This window comes from Tenrec ecaudatus, chromosome 10, assembly GCF_050624435.1.
Source record: "Tenrec ecaudatus isolate mTenEca1 chromosome 10, mTenEca1.hap1, whole genome shotgun sequence".
Classification (NCBI taxonomy): Eukaryota; Metazoa; Chordata; class Mammalia; order Afrosoricida; family Tenrecidae; genus Tenrec; species Tenrec ecaudatus.
In genome coordinates, this window is record NC_134539.1 from 63,862,415 (window position 1) to 63,878,765 (window position 16,351).

The 16,351-nt window shown below is 42.9% G+C and overlaps 1 protein-coding gene and 1 pseudogene across 1 annotated transcript in view; both read left to right on the top strand.

Annotated features, from left to right (window-relative positions):
• GNA14 (G protein subunit alpha 14) overlaps nt 1-16,351 on the top strand; it is a 243,691-nt gene that overhangs the window by 79,090 nt on the left and 148,250 nt on the right. The window lies entirely within an intron of this gene.
• On the top strand, nt 13,750-15,725 carry LOC142460192 (glutamine--fructose-6-phosphate aminotransferase [isomerizing] 1 pseudogene; annotated as a pseudogene).

Here is a 16,351-nt window from a genome sequence, read left to right on the forward strand (position 1 = left end):
GTAACTGCCACAGACCACCCCTTTCAACTTGATACTTTTATACAACTCTTTAGCAATATATCATTTTTAAACAAAATAATAAAATCATATCTGTACCTAACAAGACAAAATTAAAATGATTACAAGTCAATATGTGTGAAAGTCTCATTTAAACATAAGTGAATAACACAGCAATATTCTATGCCTAACAATTGCAGTTAAGTAACACCTACACCTTCATCCTATGAATATATTCCTCTACCTTAGAAAGTTTGTAAGCCAACCACCTTGTGCCTTTATCTGCCCAATTTGGGGTATCCAATTTCTATACTGCCCACTTACATCAACCTAGTGCTCTCAGGAGATAAACATGTCCTTTGATGTGAAGGATCGTCATTGGATTTGGAATCTTAGGAAGTTGACATCCATAATCAAATCAGGACAGGCCATCCATAAAGTCAGCAACAGTATACACCAGTTCACAGGCTCAAAACTCTTCTCTTCATCTGGTTGGGTTCTGGTCAACTCAATGTGGGCTGCCTCATTTAGCCTCCCTAGGGTGCCATTGGCTGCCTTGCCTTTTGACCATGAGCCCTGTCCAAAATTCTTAACAACTCTAGGCCCCTTGTGCTAGGTCATGAACTGCAGACCAGTCAGCCCTCTCTCCTCTTCTCCAATAGTCCCTGTGAACCAGGTCCACAGGTGTCAGTTGTCAGACCCAAGCCATCTCTTTATTGCTGCATTTCTCTCACTTCCACTTAACAAGTGGGTTCGGCTGGTTACCTAGCAAGCATATCAGCCTGCCCACAGGCTCCCTTTAAGTTCAGGCCTAGAGAGGAGAGTTTCTTCATGGCTCCAGATATTTTCCATTCTCTAGCACAAACCAGTGGTTCAAAATTCAAAACACCAAAGGGTTCCTTTTGCCCCCTTGGGCAAGTCTCTTCATCTTCGAATGTCCTGAGCACTCAAGACACTGGGTGGGACTTATCCTTTTAGAGCCTTCTGTGCAGGCATGTCTTAACCTGATTAAATTTAAGTTTAATAGATGAAGGCAAGTAGTCTTATAAACTCTCTATTTTTACTTTCCAATAATCATTTCTATCGATCATTATTTCAATAACAATAGGCAGAATAAATCAATATAAGCCTAGTAGAGCCAGATCCTAAACTCAGTCTTAAAACAATCAAAATCGAACCCTCTCTAAATTTATCTCATGGCCTTAGGTCTCTGGCTGCATTGCCTCAAGCCAGGGTGGGATCTTCTGTCAGCCATTTTGACCTCATTCAGGTATTTTCACTAAGCAGCTGGTCTCAGAGAAGTTCAAGAGGTGATTTTGCCACCCAAGCTCAAGATTCACAAAATCACAATCATTTTCAGCATTTCAGACAGGATTAACCCAAGACAATTTCTAGAAATCAAAACTTAAAATTCCCACATTCTTTCCAGAAAACAACCCAGCAAACTGCATGGCCACACCTGACCTCCAGCTGGCCAAAGAAGACAAACTACCACGAGGCCGAGGTCAAACAAGAATCTACTCCCCATTTTCATGATTCAGTTCTCTAGTACCCCACCTCCGAGGCACCGAAATGTGTTCGTTCTCGTGAACTAGAGAAACAAACTCTTGGGCACTCATATGTGTAAAAGAGCTTTACATAAAAGGGCAATGTTTATTGTTTATTGAGAAAACATCCCAGTCTAGATCAAGTCCATAAATCAGATATTAGTCCTTATGTCTAATACCAATCTATAAAGTCCTCTTTAGACTCAGGCAACACATGCAGTGATGCTGAATGCAGGAAGATCGCAGGCAAGTGAGTGAAAAGTCTTGTGGATTCAGTGCTGTGGAAGCATCTCAGCGCTGGTATGTGGTCTCCCCGTGGCTCCTCCAGCTGCAGGGCTCTGGCTTCATCCGCGTAGCTCCATGTGGCTTGTCAGTGGGTACGTGTAGCAGAGAGAGAAGTGTGTATCTGGCCTCCAGTAAGCTATTTATCTGTTGCACCTCCAAAGGAAGTCAACAAGCTGCAACCTGAGGCTAGACTCCACCCCTTCACAAGTTGACAGGCGGTTATGTAACGGCCACAATTGCCGCTGAGTCTTTTTCACCTCATTGTGATCCTGTAGAACAGAGTAGAACAACCTCTGTGAGTTGCCAAGACTAAATCTTTATGGGAGTAGACGTTCTGAATTTATCAAACAAGAATATCTGAGAATGAAAGTGGCACTATTAATTGCTATGCCAGCAGAAAAGGCAAGGACAAGGCCTATCCCAGGCAAGTTAGAGTTTATGGTCACCCTGTTATGTGCTACATAGTCAGCAAGAATCGAAGGAGGTCCCAATAGACCCATAATGCTTCCAACTCCTTTCGGTTGTCTAAGGAAGCCAGAAGTTTCAAACACCGCATTGTGTAGATTGTGCGTGAATAGTGACTGAACTTCAGTGTGTCCTAGACTAGTTTGTGGAGAAAGATGGCAAGGTATCCCTGGGGCAAGGGCGGGAGTGGGGGTGCGTTGGGGGCATAACTGGGAAAGGCCAACAAACACTTTTGGCAATAACTCCTTCAAAATTGAACAGATTAGAACTTGCTTGTGACTCTGAGAAAAATCAGTGAGCAGATGCAAGGATAGTTGGAAAAGGAAGCCCATTTTTGCATCTCTTAGACTGTCCTCGGGTTGTCTCTCTGGTGGGAGAACTGGGGGTGGCGTCATCATTTGATATGGGAAACAACCTTCAGTGGCTGAAGGAGGACAAATAGGTCTTTGAAAAGCCCGAGACCAGAGACTGCAGGCAGCAAGTTTTCTTTGATGTTGCAAAGTCAATATCTTTACAAAACTGGAGAAACTTGATCTTGGGACATTGAAGGAATGTATCCCTAAGAACACCACATGGCTGCAAAACAAAATCCCGTAGCAGCTTGATCCTGAAGATGGTCACCAGTCCCAGATCTTTAGCCTCATGTTCTGTGGGGAAAAGGCAGAATTAGAGTACCCCTTCTCCCTGGAACTCCGGGTGCCAGCAGTTGTTAGGTTTGAGGGAATAATGGAGACACGTGAGACTAAGGCAGTTGTTCCTGTTGACATAAACTATTTTCACCTGAAGACAGAGGTCAACTACACCTGCTCTGTTCTTTCTCATTAAATTGTCTCTGACCTTGAATGAAGATCGCTCATTGATGCAGTTCTCCTAAGGGCCAACCACACGGTCTGGTATCCAACCTTCTGGGAGCGGCACAGGTTAGGTTTGATGCTCTGGGTCCTAGAGTGAGCCCTGATTGATAACCCAGTCCTCAGAAGGAGTAGCTGAGAGCATTGGGCAGAAGCAGTATTCCAAGAGGCTCCAGTAGCCAACCATTTGAGATATAGGCTATCTATCTGGGCTGCAAGCTCAGCAGCTCCAAACCACCAGATAGAGTTTTCTACTCATGTAAAGAGTTGCCGTCTCAGAAACTCACAGGGGCAGTTCTACCTTGCCTTTTAGGGTCACTATGAGTCAGCATTTACTGGGGGGCAATGAGTTTGGGTTTGGGTTTGGTTAAGCCAAGAGGCTGTATTTTGGATAAAGCACGTCAGAAAGATTTATCATTTATATGAACTATGGTTCCCTAGTTTTCCTGTAGCATTTTAATGAGGAGTTCCTGTGGGTGGTGTAGTTGGGCTATGCATTGGGCTGCTGACTCCAAGGTTAGCAGTTCAAAACTACCAGTCTCTCTGTGGGAGAAAGAGGAGGTTTTCCAATTCCATAAAAAGTTACAGCTCAGGTAACTATGTCCTTTTGGGTAGCTATGAGTTGGAATCAATACTCTGACAGGAAGTCTGTTTGTTTAGGGGTGTTTATTGTCTTTGCCTCTTTCACTAATTTGGTCAACTCCCTTTCCTGGTGTCAATCCCCTTTATTTGTGGTATCAATCCCCGTTATGAGTAAAAGCTGTTTCTCTGTAAGGACACAGACAAGGTGCTTGAGAAGTTCTACTGAACAGCAATGTGGAAACATTATGGTTTCACTGCATCGCACTTGACCTACTGGCTGTTTGTGGGCTCAGATAATGAGTGTCTTTGTGCTACAGTGAAAGCCAACTTCCAATGGTGAGGGAGGAGTATTTATGATGTCTTTGTGTATTTTCTCCCGAAACATGACTCCTTAGAGAATAGGTTTTAGATATCACTGGATGAGGGAAAAAGAAGTCTCTGGCAAAGCTGCCATTCAGGTGCTGGGATTAGCCAGAGTTGGCCCCGAATTCCTTTGAAATCAGCACCCAGGATCCCTGATTCTGCAACTCGCATTGCCAAAGCATCTCTTTCAAAATCGCTTTCTGTATTCCTTTGAAATAAAAACTAAACCAAATTCACTGCCATTGATTGAATCGATGTCAACCCATAGCAACTCTATAGGACAGGGCAGAGCTTCCCTGTGGGGGTCTGAGACTGTAACTCTTTATGGGAGTACAAAGCCCAGTCTGTCTCCTATGGAGCGGCTGGTGGTTTCACATTGCTGAACTTGCAGTTAGCAGCCCACTGTGTAATCCACTAGACCACCAGTAAATTCATTGGTTCTCAGAGGATTTATCAATAAGAGAGTATCAGAAGTCTAAGGACACGGTGGCTAAAGAGTTTATAAAACACCAGTTCTCTCCCAAAAGCACCTTCACCGACTGATGTCTGGTTGACTGATGGCAGCCGTTGGGGGAGGGGGCTCTCTCTCAGAGGATGGCTGGACCTGCATATTTTTGAAAGCACTTGACCTGAATCCACCAAGAGAACTGAGGTCCACCAGACCGGTTCATTAACTGTGGGAAGTGTAAACAGCTAATGTGGTCTGTAACTGAAATGGAGGTTTGAGCCCACTCATAAGCACCTCTGAAGAAAGGCATGGTGATGCATTTCTAAAAGATCAGGCACTGGAAACTCGGTGGAGCCCAGTTGTACTCTGGCGCACATGGGGTCACCATGGAGTTGGTGTCTACTTGATGACAACTGTTTTGGATTTAGATGAAGGATAAGCTAAGACCCAACTCACTGTTTCGTTGCTAGACCGACAAACTTGGCAAAGCTCTGAGCTTTCGTTTAGGGAGAAAGGGGGCTTATCTATAATTCTTTCTTTGAAGTGTGGGGTTGTTTCTTGAATTATGACACAGATGCTTCAATTCCCCCTACATAAGTAAATTCGGATGTTGCTAAACTCAAACAGCCCCATGATCAGGAAAATGAGTTCTTCAGGGATTTAAATTGAAGATGAGGCCTTTTTAACTCTTCAGTTTGTGCATCTGCATATTGGCAAATGCTTGATGGCAAGTCTGAAACCCTTCTCCCAATTGCTTGGTGGGAACATAACTGTTCCAAAGGTTATTTCGGCACGATTTATTAATTTCTCTGCTTGTACACATATGACTGCACTATGGGAATTGCTGGCATTCCGGAGAAAGAAGTATATGCTTCTGAGATGCTTGTTGAGAAGGTGGGGCTCACATGCTTGACCTTTTTGGTGTGACAGGTCATGCTCATATTTTCATAACGTTGTTTACCCTGGAAAACATTCCCTCCACTTCTCAGAACAATTGAAAATTGAGAAGGTTTTAGACTTCATGCAGCCCTCTTGGTACTGCATTGTTTTGGATGGAGGCATGGAGCATATAGCATCTTCTAATAAAACTATGAGGACTGGCAACTGGCTTTTAGCCATGGAGAAATTAAGAAATTACTGACTGGGCAAGTTAATGGAGCCAATGATATAAGGGATATGCTGGCAAAGGTGAGAAATATCGACTCTTAGATTCTAACCAACTATTGTAACTGTTACATCATATAACTGAATTTTTTAAGGCAACACAAATACTTAATTAGAAATATTCAGTGGCAGTCACCTTAAGTAGTATGAGAGGGCTTCAAATAGTATTAAAGAACATTTTGAAGCATCTTTTTATACAAGAGCATGTCGAGTATTGCCACAAATATATATATATATATATATATATATATATATATATATATATATATATATATGTATATACATTTATATACATGAAACAGTATTGCAACAAAATGTATTTGTAAGAGGGAGATTCAGAAGTTTGTGGAAAATGGCCATTATCGTTTAGTTCTATTTTTGTATAGACTTTTTTGAAGCCACCTTGAACTATACTTGTGTGCACATCCACTCCTCAATTATCAACACAGTTAGGTTCCACAGACTAGAGCATAATGGGAAAAGTCACATTATGTAAAATTTCTGCAAACAAATACATATTTCTCAGACAAATAAGTGAGTCCAGAAGCAATTTTGGAGGTGACCCCATGGAGATGCACAGCCCCCTCCACACAGCTGCCATCTGCAACTCCATCATCTTCCATAATTCTACTGGGTGATTGGCTTGTGCCATTTCAAACTACAGCCAAAGCTTTTTGGATCAGGATGTATAGTCAGTAGGGAACCCAAGCTACCTCTGGCCCACACATGGAATTCTTGATTTTCAAGGACACTTCCCTAACCTTACCAGTGCTTTCAAAAATACACAAATATAACCATTCCTCAGGAGTGAACACATCATCTTTCAAGGCTACTATCAGTCAACAAGGCTTCAGTTGCCAAAGGGGCTTTTGAAAGAGATTTGGTTTTCCATAAATACAAGTAAAATCCTTCAACCACAGACTCCTTTGACTTCGACCCTCCCCAGCAAGTGTGAAACCAGTGGATCTCAGAGTCTACTCATGACTACTGCAGGTACTGTGGATATCCCTCTTCTTGGACATTGGGCAGCCACAGTCTGTGGGGTGGCTGGCATTTTGCAAGGCTGCAGAGCACACATGTAGGTAGTGTCTGGTCTTGATTTCTGCCTCTCTTTTAACTATCTTTGGATCCAAAACTGGGAGAGGGATGGGATAGGAAGAATCAGGGACTTGAGGCTGAAAATAAAGACCCTCTTTTACCCAAAGCAGATGGGTCTTTACCTGACTGCAAGTGATTTAAGTAGATGTTTTTACTAGGGTCCTAATTGTGACATGAGATAGTAAATAAGGAATATGGGCATTCTTAAATACACAAATACACAGAGATACATGAAAAAACTTTAAAGTGTTTATAAAACAATTTCATTTTTCCTGAACTCTTTGAAGAATATATATATGAAAATTTCAAAACTTAAACTTCAACTGCAATGTTATGAACACTAGGCCCTTCCTTCTAACAGGTGTCCTCAAACTGCAGCCCGCGGGCCACATGCGGCCGGCCCTCTGAGGACATTTATCCAGCCTGCTGGATGTTTTTGCCCTGTTTGATTTTTAATTCAAAATAAGATATGTGCACTATGCCTAGGAATTTGTTCATAGTTTGTTTTTTTTAAAACTATAGTCCAGCCCTCCAACGGGTCTGAGGGACAGTGAACTGGTCCCCTGTTTAAAAAGTTTGAGGACCCCTGAAGATAGGGATCCTACTGAGATAGCACAAACCCTAGTGATACAGTGCTTAAGTGCTCACTGCTAACTTGAAGGTCAGTTTTTACAACCCACCAGCTGTTCTGTGCATACCTCATGATCAGCTTTCATCAGTAGGCCAGCCTACAAATTCCTGTGGAGCTGATAGGCACTGTCATTCATATATATATAAAATCATATAGGCTATAAAATCAACATACAAAAACCAGTTAGATATTTTAAATATTAAAGATGCTAACACCAAAAAGAAAATTAAAAGAACAATACAATTTACAATAACTACCCCAAAGATGAAATATCTAGGAATAAATCTTACGAGAGAAACAAAAGACTTATCCAAAGAAAACTATGAAACACGTCTACAAGAAACCAAAAGAGACTTAAGAAATATCCGTGGTTAGAGCTGGAATTATGTATGCTTCCCCCCCCCAGTTATTATTATCATTTTTTCTCTCTGTTTTTATTCAGTTTTTGTTTTCTTTTTGTTTCATCTCTGTTATTGTTGGGTTTGCCTACTTATATAACATAGGTATGGGAAGCAAGTTCCAGGAGAAAGCAATGGGACTGATGGATCCAGAGGGATTTGGAGGGAGGAGGAGGCGTAGGCAGGAGGAGGTGGAGAAAGGGAGTGGTGAGCAAACAACACCATAGACAGGGGGACATTTAGGGAATTAAAATCAACAACTAGGAGGGACCTAGAGATCCTGGGGGTGCTGGAGCAACAGCAGTCCAGCTGAGGAGAATTATTAAGAGGCAGAGGAAGGGTGAACGTGATGGTGAGCAGGTGGAAGGTAAAAGGAAACAGAGGAAAGATCTAGGAAGCACAGCTATGGATTGAGGTATAAACATAGGTGTGTTCATATGTAAATACATTAATTCATAAAATAGAGGTATTGGCCTATGTACATATATTTATATGGCAATACACTGAGGTAGTGGACAGACTTTGGGCCTCTATCCAAGCCCTGCCTCAATGCAAGAACACTTTGTTCTAACAACCTGGCATTCTGTGATGCTCACCCTCCCAACAAACAAATGCGGTAAAGAAAGCTGATGATGCGTGGCTATCAAATGATATAGTGTCTAGAGTCTTAAAGGCTTAATGTTAAACAAGCAGCCTTCTAGCAGAGAAGCAACCATCCTGTACAATCATGAGGTGTCGCAGGGACTGGGTAACAGGCATCAGAAGACCCAAAACAAACACAAACAAACATGTTGTAGAGAAAGAGGGAGGTCGGGACAGAAACTCAAAGTCCATCTGTTGACAGTGGGACATCCCTTCACAGAGGGGTCACAGGGAAGGGCTGAGTTAATCAGGGTGCAATAAAGCACTGATGACACACTATTCCTCTGGTTCCTTGAGGCTTCCTTACCCCCCACTATCATGACCCCAGAACTGCCTTTCACTGAGGCCTAGACCGGAGCATTTGCACAGGTACAGCTAAGATATAAGAGGCAATGATACACTGAATCCAGGAACAGGGATGGGAGTAGCAATACCAGGAGGGTAGGGGGAATGTAGGGCGTAGAGGGGAGGAAGGGGGAACCAATTACAATGATTTATTCACACACACACACCAGGGGGACAAAGTACAGAAACCATGGGGGAAGGGAGACAGCGGTTAGTGTAAGATATGCAAATAATACTAATTTATAATTTATGAAGGGGTCGGGGAAACTGAGGGGGAAAAGAGGAGCTGATATCTTTTATATTTTATCAAATTTATAATTTAGGGGTCAGGGGGAAGTGAGGGGACAAAAAGAGGAGTAAACAGAAAATAATGATGGCAGCATATGTACAAATATGCTTGATACAATTGATGTATAGATTGTTATAAGAGCTATAAGAGCCCCCAATAAAATGATCTTTTAATTTAAAAAAATGGAACAATGTCCCATGCTCCTGGATAGGAAGACTAAATATAGTTAACATGTCAATATTACCAAAAATACATTATGAATTCAATATAATTCCAATCTATAAGAAAAAAATTGCATTGTGTATGTGTGTAATTTCCAGAAGGGTAGCAGTCATCATTATTTTGATTTTTGTCCTGCCTGATCCCTGAGCAACATCCAAGCATCAGCCCCTTGATATTCTTCGATATCTCTGTCTTAACAGAGCTGAAAATCCGCATTGTAAATATGGTGTCTAGCAATGGTTTTATATCTCTCAGTTAAAAAATATGTAGCAGTGGAAGATTTTATATTTTATAATATTAAATAATTATAAATGTACATAACCATTAGTGCATTTTTTAAATGTACAAATCCCTAAGAAGCTTTTAAGACTCGGTGGTTAAGTGCCAGACTGCTAACTCACCTAGTGGCTCTATGAATAAAGGATGTGTTGATCTGCTCCAGTATGTCTATGTCATATGGCATTGCTTTGAGGTAAAACTACTCAGTGCGCTAGCAACAACAGCCAGTACCTAGAAATCATTGCAGTAGTATTTCAGCACCATGGACAGACCTACTTGCATATCCCCCTCATATCCCTCCCCCTCAACATCCCTAATTTGGCAAAGGGTTTTAAGGATAGTGATGTTGTCAAAAAGTGGTTGTTCTTACACTTTAATGCATGTTGCAATCATCTGAAAAGTTAGAATATCCCACTGTTCAGCTCCTTCACCAGCCAGCCCCAACCAATAAAATCAGAATATTTCAGTTATTATAACTTTTTGAAAGCTTCTCAGTTTTAAAATCAATAAACTCACAGCAATTGAGTCTATGCTGACTCAAAACAACCCTATAGCTAGAACTAGCCTGTGGGTTTCTGAGAACTATAATGCCTCACCCTTCTTAAGATCTAGGAGGTTCTTGGCATGGGGACCAAGTATATGCTCTCTCCTGATCTCTTTGGTCACCATGGGGTCCTCCCTCTCCACCTCAGAGAGCTGATTGTAAGCCTAGTAGGATAGCAAATGGACCATTTCCCTCATGAAGGTTCCATACACATTATTTGTATGGTCACACTGCCACTTCATTTTTGTCAAGCAATGTCAAACACTTCATGTTTAACCAGCTACCTAATTCCCTTGGTGGGCCATAAGCATCATATTTGCATAGCACATCCAATAATTTGGTAGAATTTACAAGACTCATCTTTTCCTTTGAAACTCAGGGTTCAAAGATTATTACCTGTATCTGATTAATTTGGCTTCTCGTGTCTTTTTTATGGAGGACCTAAGCAGCTTGTTTGCATGGTCTGTCATTTTGCAGTAATTCTTTTCAGCTAATTTTTGAAAATTCAAATTTTGCTTTATAAAAGTAAAAAAAATCCTTAGTAACTTTATTTACACCCAGTGAGGTGGATTTCTGACTTAGTTACTCTAAGTAAGTTGGAGTGCATGGCAGACAACATTGCTCACCAAATACTCTGAATACTCCTCTGTGATTTCATCTGACATTGTAGATATGTTACCCACATTTGACTGTGAGCAGAAAGTGTCTCCTGAGACAAAAAGCAGGAAGGAGTTATGTGACCACCTGTCACAGACAGTGTAGCGTCTGCTAGGGGAGGGGCTGTCTGGCGATGATATGTTGTTCTTAGGTGCTGCTGAGTCAATTCTCACCCACGGTGACCCTATGCACAGTACAAGAATCACTGCTTGGTGCTCAGCCACGCTCTCAATTGTTGTTATGTTTGAGCCCCTGTTTGCAGTCACTGTTTCAGTCCATCTCATTGAGGGTCGTCCTCTTTTTCACTGCCCCTCCACTTTACCAAACATAATGTCGTCTTCAGGGGACTGGTCTCTCCTGATAATGTGTCCGGCCCACATGAGACAAAGTTTTCCCATTATTGCTCCTAAGGAGCGCTCTAGCAAAACTTCTTCCAAGACAGATCCATTTGTTCTTCTGACAGTCCATATAGTTTCAATATTTTTAGACAACACCACAATTTAAAAAAATTTTAAAATCATTTTATTGTGGATCTTGCAACTCTTATCGCAATCATACATACATCAGTTGTGGAAAGCACATTTGTACATTCATTGCCCTCATCATTCTCAAAACATTTGCTCTCCACCTAAGCCCCTGGCATCAGCTCCTCAACAACACCACAATTTAAATGCATCGTTGTTTTTCTATATTCTCTATTTACCATCTAGCTTTCACGTACACATGAGGTAGTTGACAATACCATGGCTTGGGTCAGACGGACCTTAGTCTCAAAGTGACATCCTTGCTCTTCAACACTTGCAAGGGGTCTGGTGCCACAGATTTCCCCAATGCAGTGTCTTGTTTGATCCCTTGATTGCTGTTTCCATGAGCACTGACTGTTGATCTAAGCAAATGATCCTCAGAGGACAATGAGAAAAAGGAAAACTGCATTATGTCAAGCTGTGATAAAACCAAGCAACCAAACTCACTGCCATCAAGTGGATGCTGACTCATAGCGATCCTGTAGCACAGGGTAGGTCTGTGAGTGCCTGTGAGTTTCTGAGACCAATTCTTTTCAGGAGTAGAAAGCCCAGTCTTTCTCCCACAGAGTAGCTGACCTTTGACTTTGCAGCAGTGTTAATCATTATGCCCCCAGAGCTCCCTCTCTGTTGTGATAGCTGCTGTTAATTATACATAAGTCTTGATTTCTCACCCACTTTAAAGTGAGCTGAAAAATGAAGAAACAATGAATCATATATCAATCCTAGATCATATAGATATTGTTCTAACATTATTCATAGCAATAGTAGTGCTTACTTTCAACGATGTCAGATCCCTTGAGACCCTGTGGGTGCAGTAGTTCAGTTATAACCGAGTTTACAGCTTGAACCCATCAGCCACTGGAGAAAGATGGGCAACCTGCTACCATAAAGATGTTCAGTACACTCCGCGGAGACCTCTGTTGCAATCCTGCTTGGTTGAATGTGGCTGCTCTGAATCAGAATCAGAGACAGTGAGTTCAGATCCTTGGCAACCTGGAACATACCTTCAAGGCACCTGAAATTACCAAAACAAATAACCTCCTCAATTTAGAACTAAGCATATACAAGCAATGATTTCTCTAGCCTTTACCTTGTCCCTTTCTTTGAACATGAAACCCCCTCAAGGACAAGCTTTCTTTCCCATGCTATTGCTGAGACTAGTTTGAAGGCTATGTCTTTGCTTAGGATAATTGCCCTCTGGATTGTCTGTAAATCCTCTCTGAGCTGCATTTCCTCTTGGTTCCTTTCTTTCCTAACTTGGCACCAGTATCAAACCAGATCAGAATTTGCCTCCAACCAGATGTACACTGGTGCAGATAGGAACAGGAAACACAGGGAATCCAGGGCGGATGATCCCTTCAGGACCAGTGGTGTGAGTGGCGATACTGGGAGGGTGGATGAAGCGTAGGTTGGAAAGGGGGGGACCGATTACAAGGATCTACATGTGACCTCCTCCCTGGGGGACAGACAACAGAAAAGTGGGTGAAGGGAGATGTCGGACAGGGCAAGATATGACAAAATAATAATTTACAAATTACCAAGAGTTCATGAGGGAGGGGGAACAGGGAGGGAGGGGAAAAATGAGGAGCTGATGCCAGGGTCTTAGGTTGAGAGCAAATGTTTTGAGAATGATGAGGGCAATGAATGTACAAATGTGCTTTACATAATTGATGTATATATGAATTGTGATAAGAGTTGTATGAGCCCCTAGTAAAATGATTTAAAAAATAAAATGAAACAAAAACAAAAAATAAAAGTTAAAAAGAAAAGAAAAATAAGTGAAAAAATTGCCTCCAATCTCTGGTTTGCAACCACAGCCAAGCAGAGATAGGTTCTTTTTTTTTTTTTAAGGGTGATACTCCATTACCAAAAACAGTGAAATATCATTAAAACACGTACACACACCCCCACACACACAGTAAAAGATGGTGTCTAGATTGCATCAGAAGTCTTTATTATTTCTGACAATTGACTATCTTTGAAATGTTAAAGTCCTAGTCCCTTCTGAGGTTTGTTGAAGTATGATTCCACTTTATTCTACTGCTAAACCCTTGCAGCGTTCAGTACGGATTACAAGTCAATGTAAAGAAGACAAAAATCCTCACAACTGGACCAGTAGGTACCCTCATGATACACGGAGAAAAGATTCAAGTTGTCAAGGATTTCAGCTTGTTTCAATGTTCATGCAAGTGTTAGATCTCTCACTTGTGGGAGAGAGAGACTTTGGTCCTTGGCTTCCCGGGAGAAAGAATTCACACCGAAGCCTTGTTTGTGAGTTTTATGAAAGTTAGAAGCAGTTTCGGTCTCACCCTCACATCCCCAGAGGGTGTCACCTCAGCACCACAGGCGCCTGGCCCGCTGATCACCCCAGTCTCTCCTGCGGCCCTTCCCTCGCTCTGCTGACGTGACTCCAGCATCATGTGCGGTGTATTTGCTTACTTAAACTACCATGTTCCTCGGGCGAGATGAGAAATCTTGGAGACCCTCATCAAAGGCCTCAGTGACTGGAGTACAGAGGATATGACTCTGCTGGTGTGGGAGTTGAAGGAGGCAATGGGAAGCCAATGCCAGCAAGATCCAGCTCATTAAGAAGAAGGGGAAAGTCAAGGCACTGGATGAAGGAGTTCACAAACAACAAGATATGGACTTGGATATAGAATTTGATGTACATACCCGTTGGGCAGTGCATGGAGAACCCAATCCAGTCAATAGCCACCCTCGGTGTTCTGATAAAAATAACAAATTCATTGTTATTCACAATGGAATCATCCCCAACTACAAAGATTTGAAAAAGTTTTGGGAAAGCAAAGGCGATGACTTTGAATCTGAGACAGACACAGAGACAATTGCCAAGCTTCTGAACTATGTGTATGACAACCGGGAATGTCAAGATACCAGCTTTACTACATTGGTGGAGTTACTCAACCACTGGAAGGCTCTTTTGCACTTGGTTTTGAAAGTGTCCATTCTCCTGGACAAGCAGTTGTCACAAGGCGGGGTAACCGCTGTTGACTGCTGTACGTCGTGAACATAAACTTTCTACCGTTCATATGCCCATACGTTACCGCACAGGCAAAGACAAGAAAGGGAGCTGCAATCTCCCACGGGTGGACAGCACGACCTGCCTTTTCGCTGTGGAGGAAAAGGCAGTGGAATATTACTTTGCTTCTGATGCCAGTGCCATCATAGAGCACACCAATCGTGTCATCTTCCTGGAAGACGATGACACCGCAGCGGTGGTGGATGGTCATCTTTCTATCCATAGACTCAGGCGAACGGCCGGAGACCACCCCGGACGAGCTGTGCGGACCCTTCAGATGGAACTGTGGCAAGTCATGAAGGGCAGCTTCAGTTCATTTATGCCGAAGGAGACTTTTGAACACAATGAGGGCAAGAGTCAGCTTTGCTGACTATACTGTGAAAATGGACGGTTTGAAGGATCCCATTAAGGAGAACAGAAGTGTCGGCGTTTGATTGTCGTTGTGTGAGGAACAAGTCATCATGCTGCTGTGGCAACATGTCAAGCTCTTGAGGAGCTGACTGAGTTGCCCATGATGGTGGAGCTAGCCATTGACTTCCTGGACCGAAACACGCCTGTTTTCCGAGATGATGTTTACTTTTTCATTAGTCAATCAGATGAGGCAGCAGACACCCTGATGGGCCCGAGGTACTGTAAGGAGAGAGGAGCGTTAACCGTGGGGATCACAAACACAGTCGGCAGCTCTATATCCAGGGAGACAGACTGTGGAGTTCACAGTAATGCAGGTCCCGAGATTGCTGTGGCCAGTACAAAGGCTGACACCAGCCAGTTCGTGTCCCTTGTGATGTTCGCCCTCGTGATGTGTGATGACCGAATCTCCATGCAAGAAAGACACAAAGAGATCATGCTGGGGTTGAAACGGCTGCCTGATGTGATTAAGGAAGTGCTGAGTATGGATGATGAAATTCAGAAATTTACAACAGAACTTTACCATCAGAAATCAGTCATGATAATGGGACGTGGATATCATTATGCTACCTGTCTTGAAGGGGCACTAAATTACCTACGTGCACTCAGATGGCATCCACGCTGGTCAGTTGAAACACGGTCCCCTGGCTTTGGTGGATATGCTGATGCCCGTCCTCATGATCATCAGACTACACCTATGCCGAGTGCCAGAATGCTCTGCAGCAGGTGGGTGCTCGGCAGGGGCGCCCCGTGGTGCTGTGTGATAGGAAGCTACCAAGACCATTAAGAACACAAAACGAACAATCAAGTGCCACACGCAGTGGACTGCTTACAGGGCATCCTCAGCGTGATCCCCCTATAGTTGCCTGCTTTCCACCTGGCTGTGCTGAGAGGCTTGGACGTTGATTTCCCGTGGAATCGTGCTAAGTCTGTAACTGTGGCGTGAAGACCATCTGAAACTCGGGGCGGTTGAGCAACACAAGACACCTTTTGTATTTAAAACCTTGATTTCAAGTATCACCCTTTTTTAGTAAATATTTAAATTATATATATATCAGTTTCAGGCTCTCCAGTAAATAGAACACAAGCCAGGCAGAGTCCGGCAGGATTGCGGGACCACGGCTGGCACTGCTTTGTATAGCAGCCTTGGGAGAAAGACCAAGAGCAAAACCTCTGGACTTCAAAGGCCCCCATTGGGAGGCGTGGTCAACAATACTGGTCGACCCCCTTGGCTGACTCAAATTCACCTGGCCTAGATGGGTCAATCCAGGTGTAACGCCCACCTAGGTGTACCACCCCTTCCTGGCCAAGAGCTTCAACCTAGCTGAAGCAGCAATCAAGAGGTTCAAGGACACATTGCATTCGGTAAATCTCCCCAAAACCTCTTTAAATGTTGTAACGCAGGAAGATGAGTTGAGGATTAGGTGTGCCTGACCCAAGTCTTGGTATTTCAATTGCCTCGTCTTCTCTGGAAAGCGGGACACTGAAGAAGAAAGACCAAAGAAAAACTGATGCATTGCATTTGAACTGTGGCATCGGAGAAAGTAGCCTGGGCTGCCAAAAGGACAGACG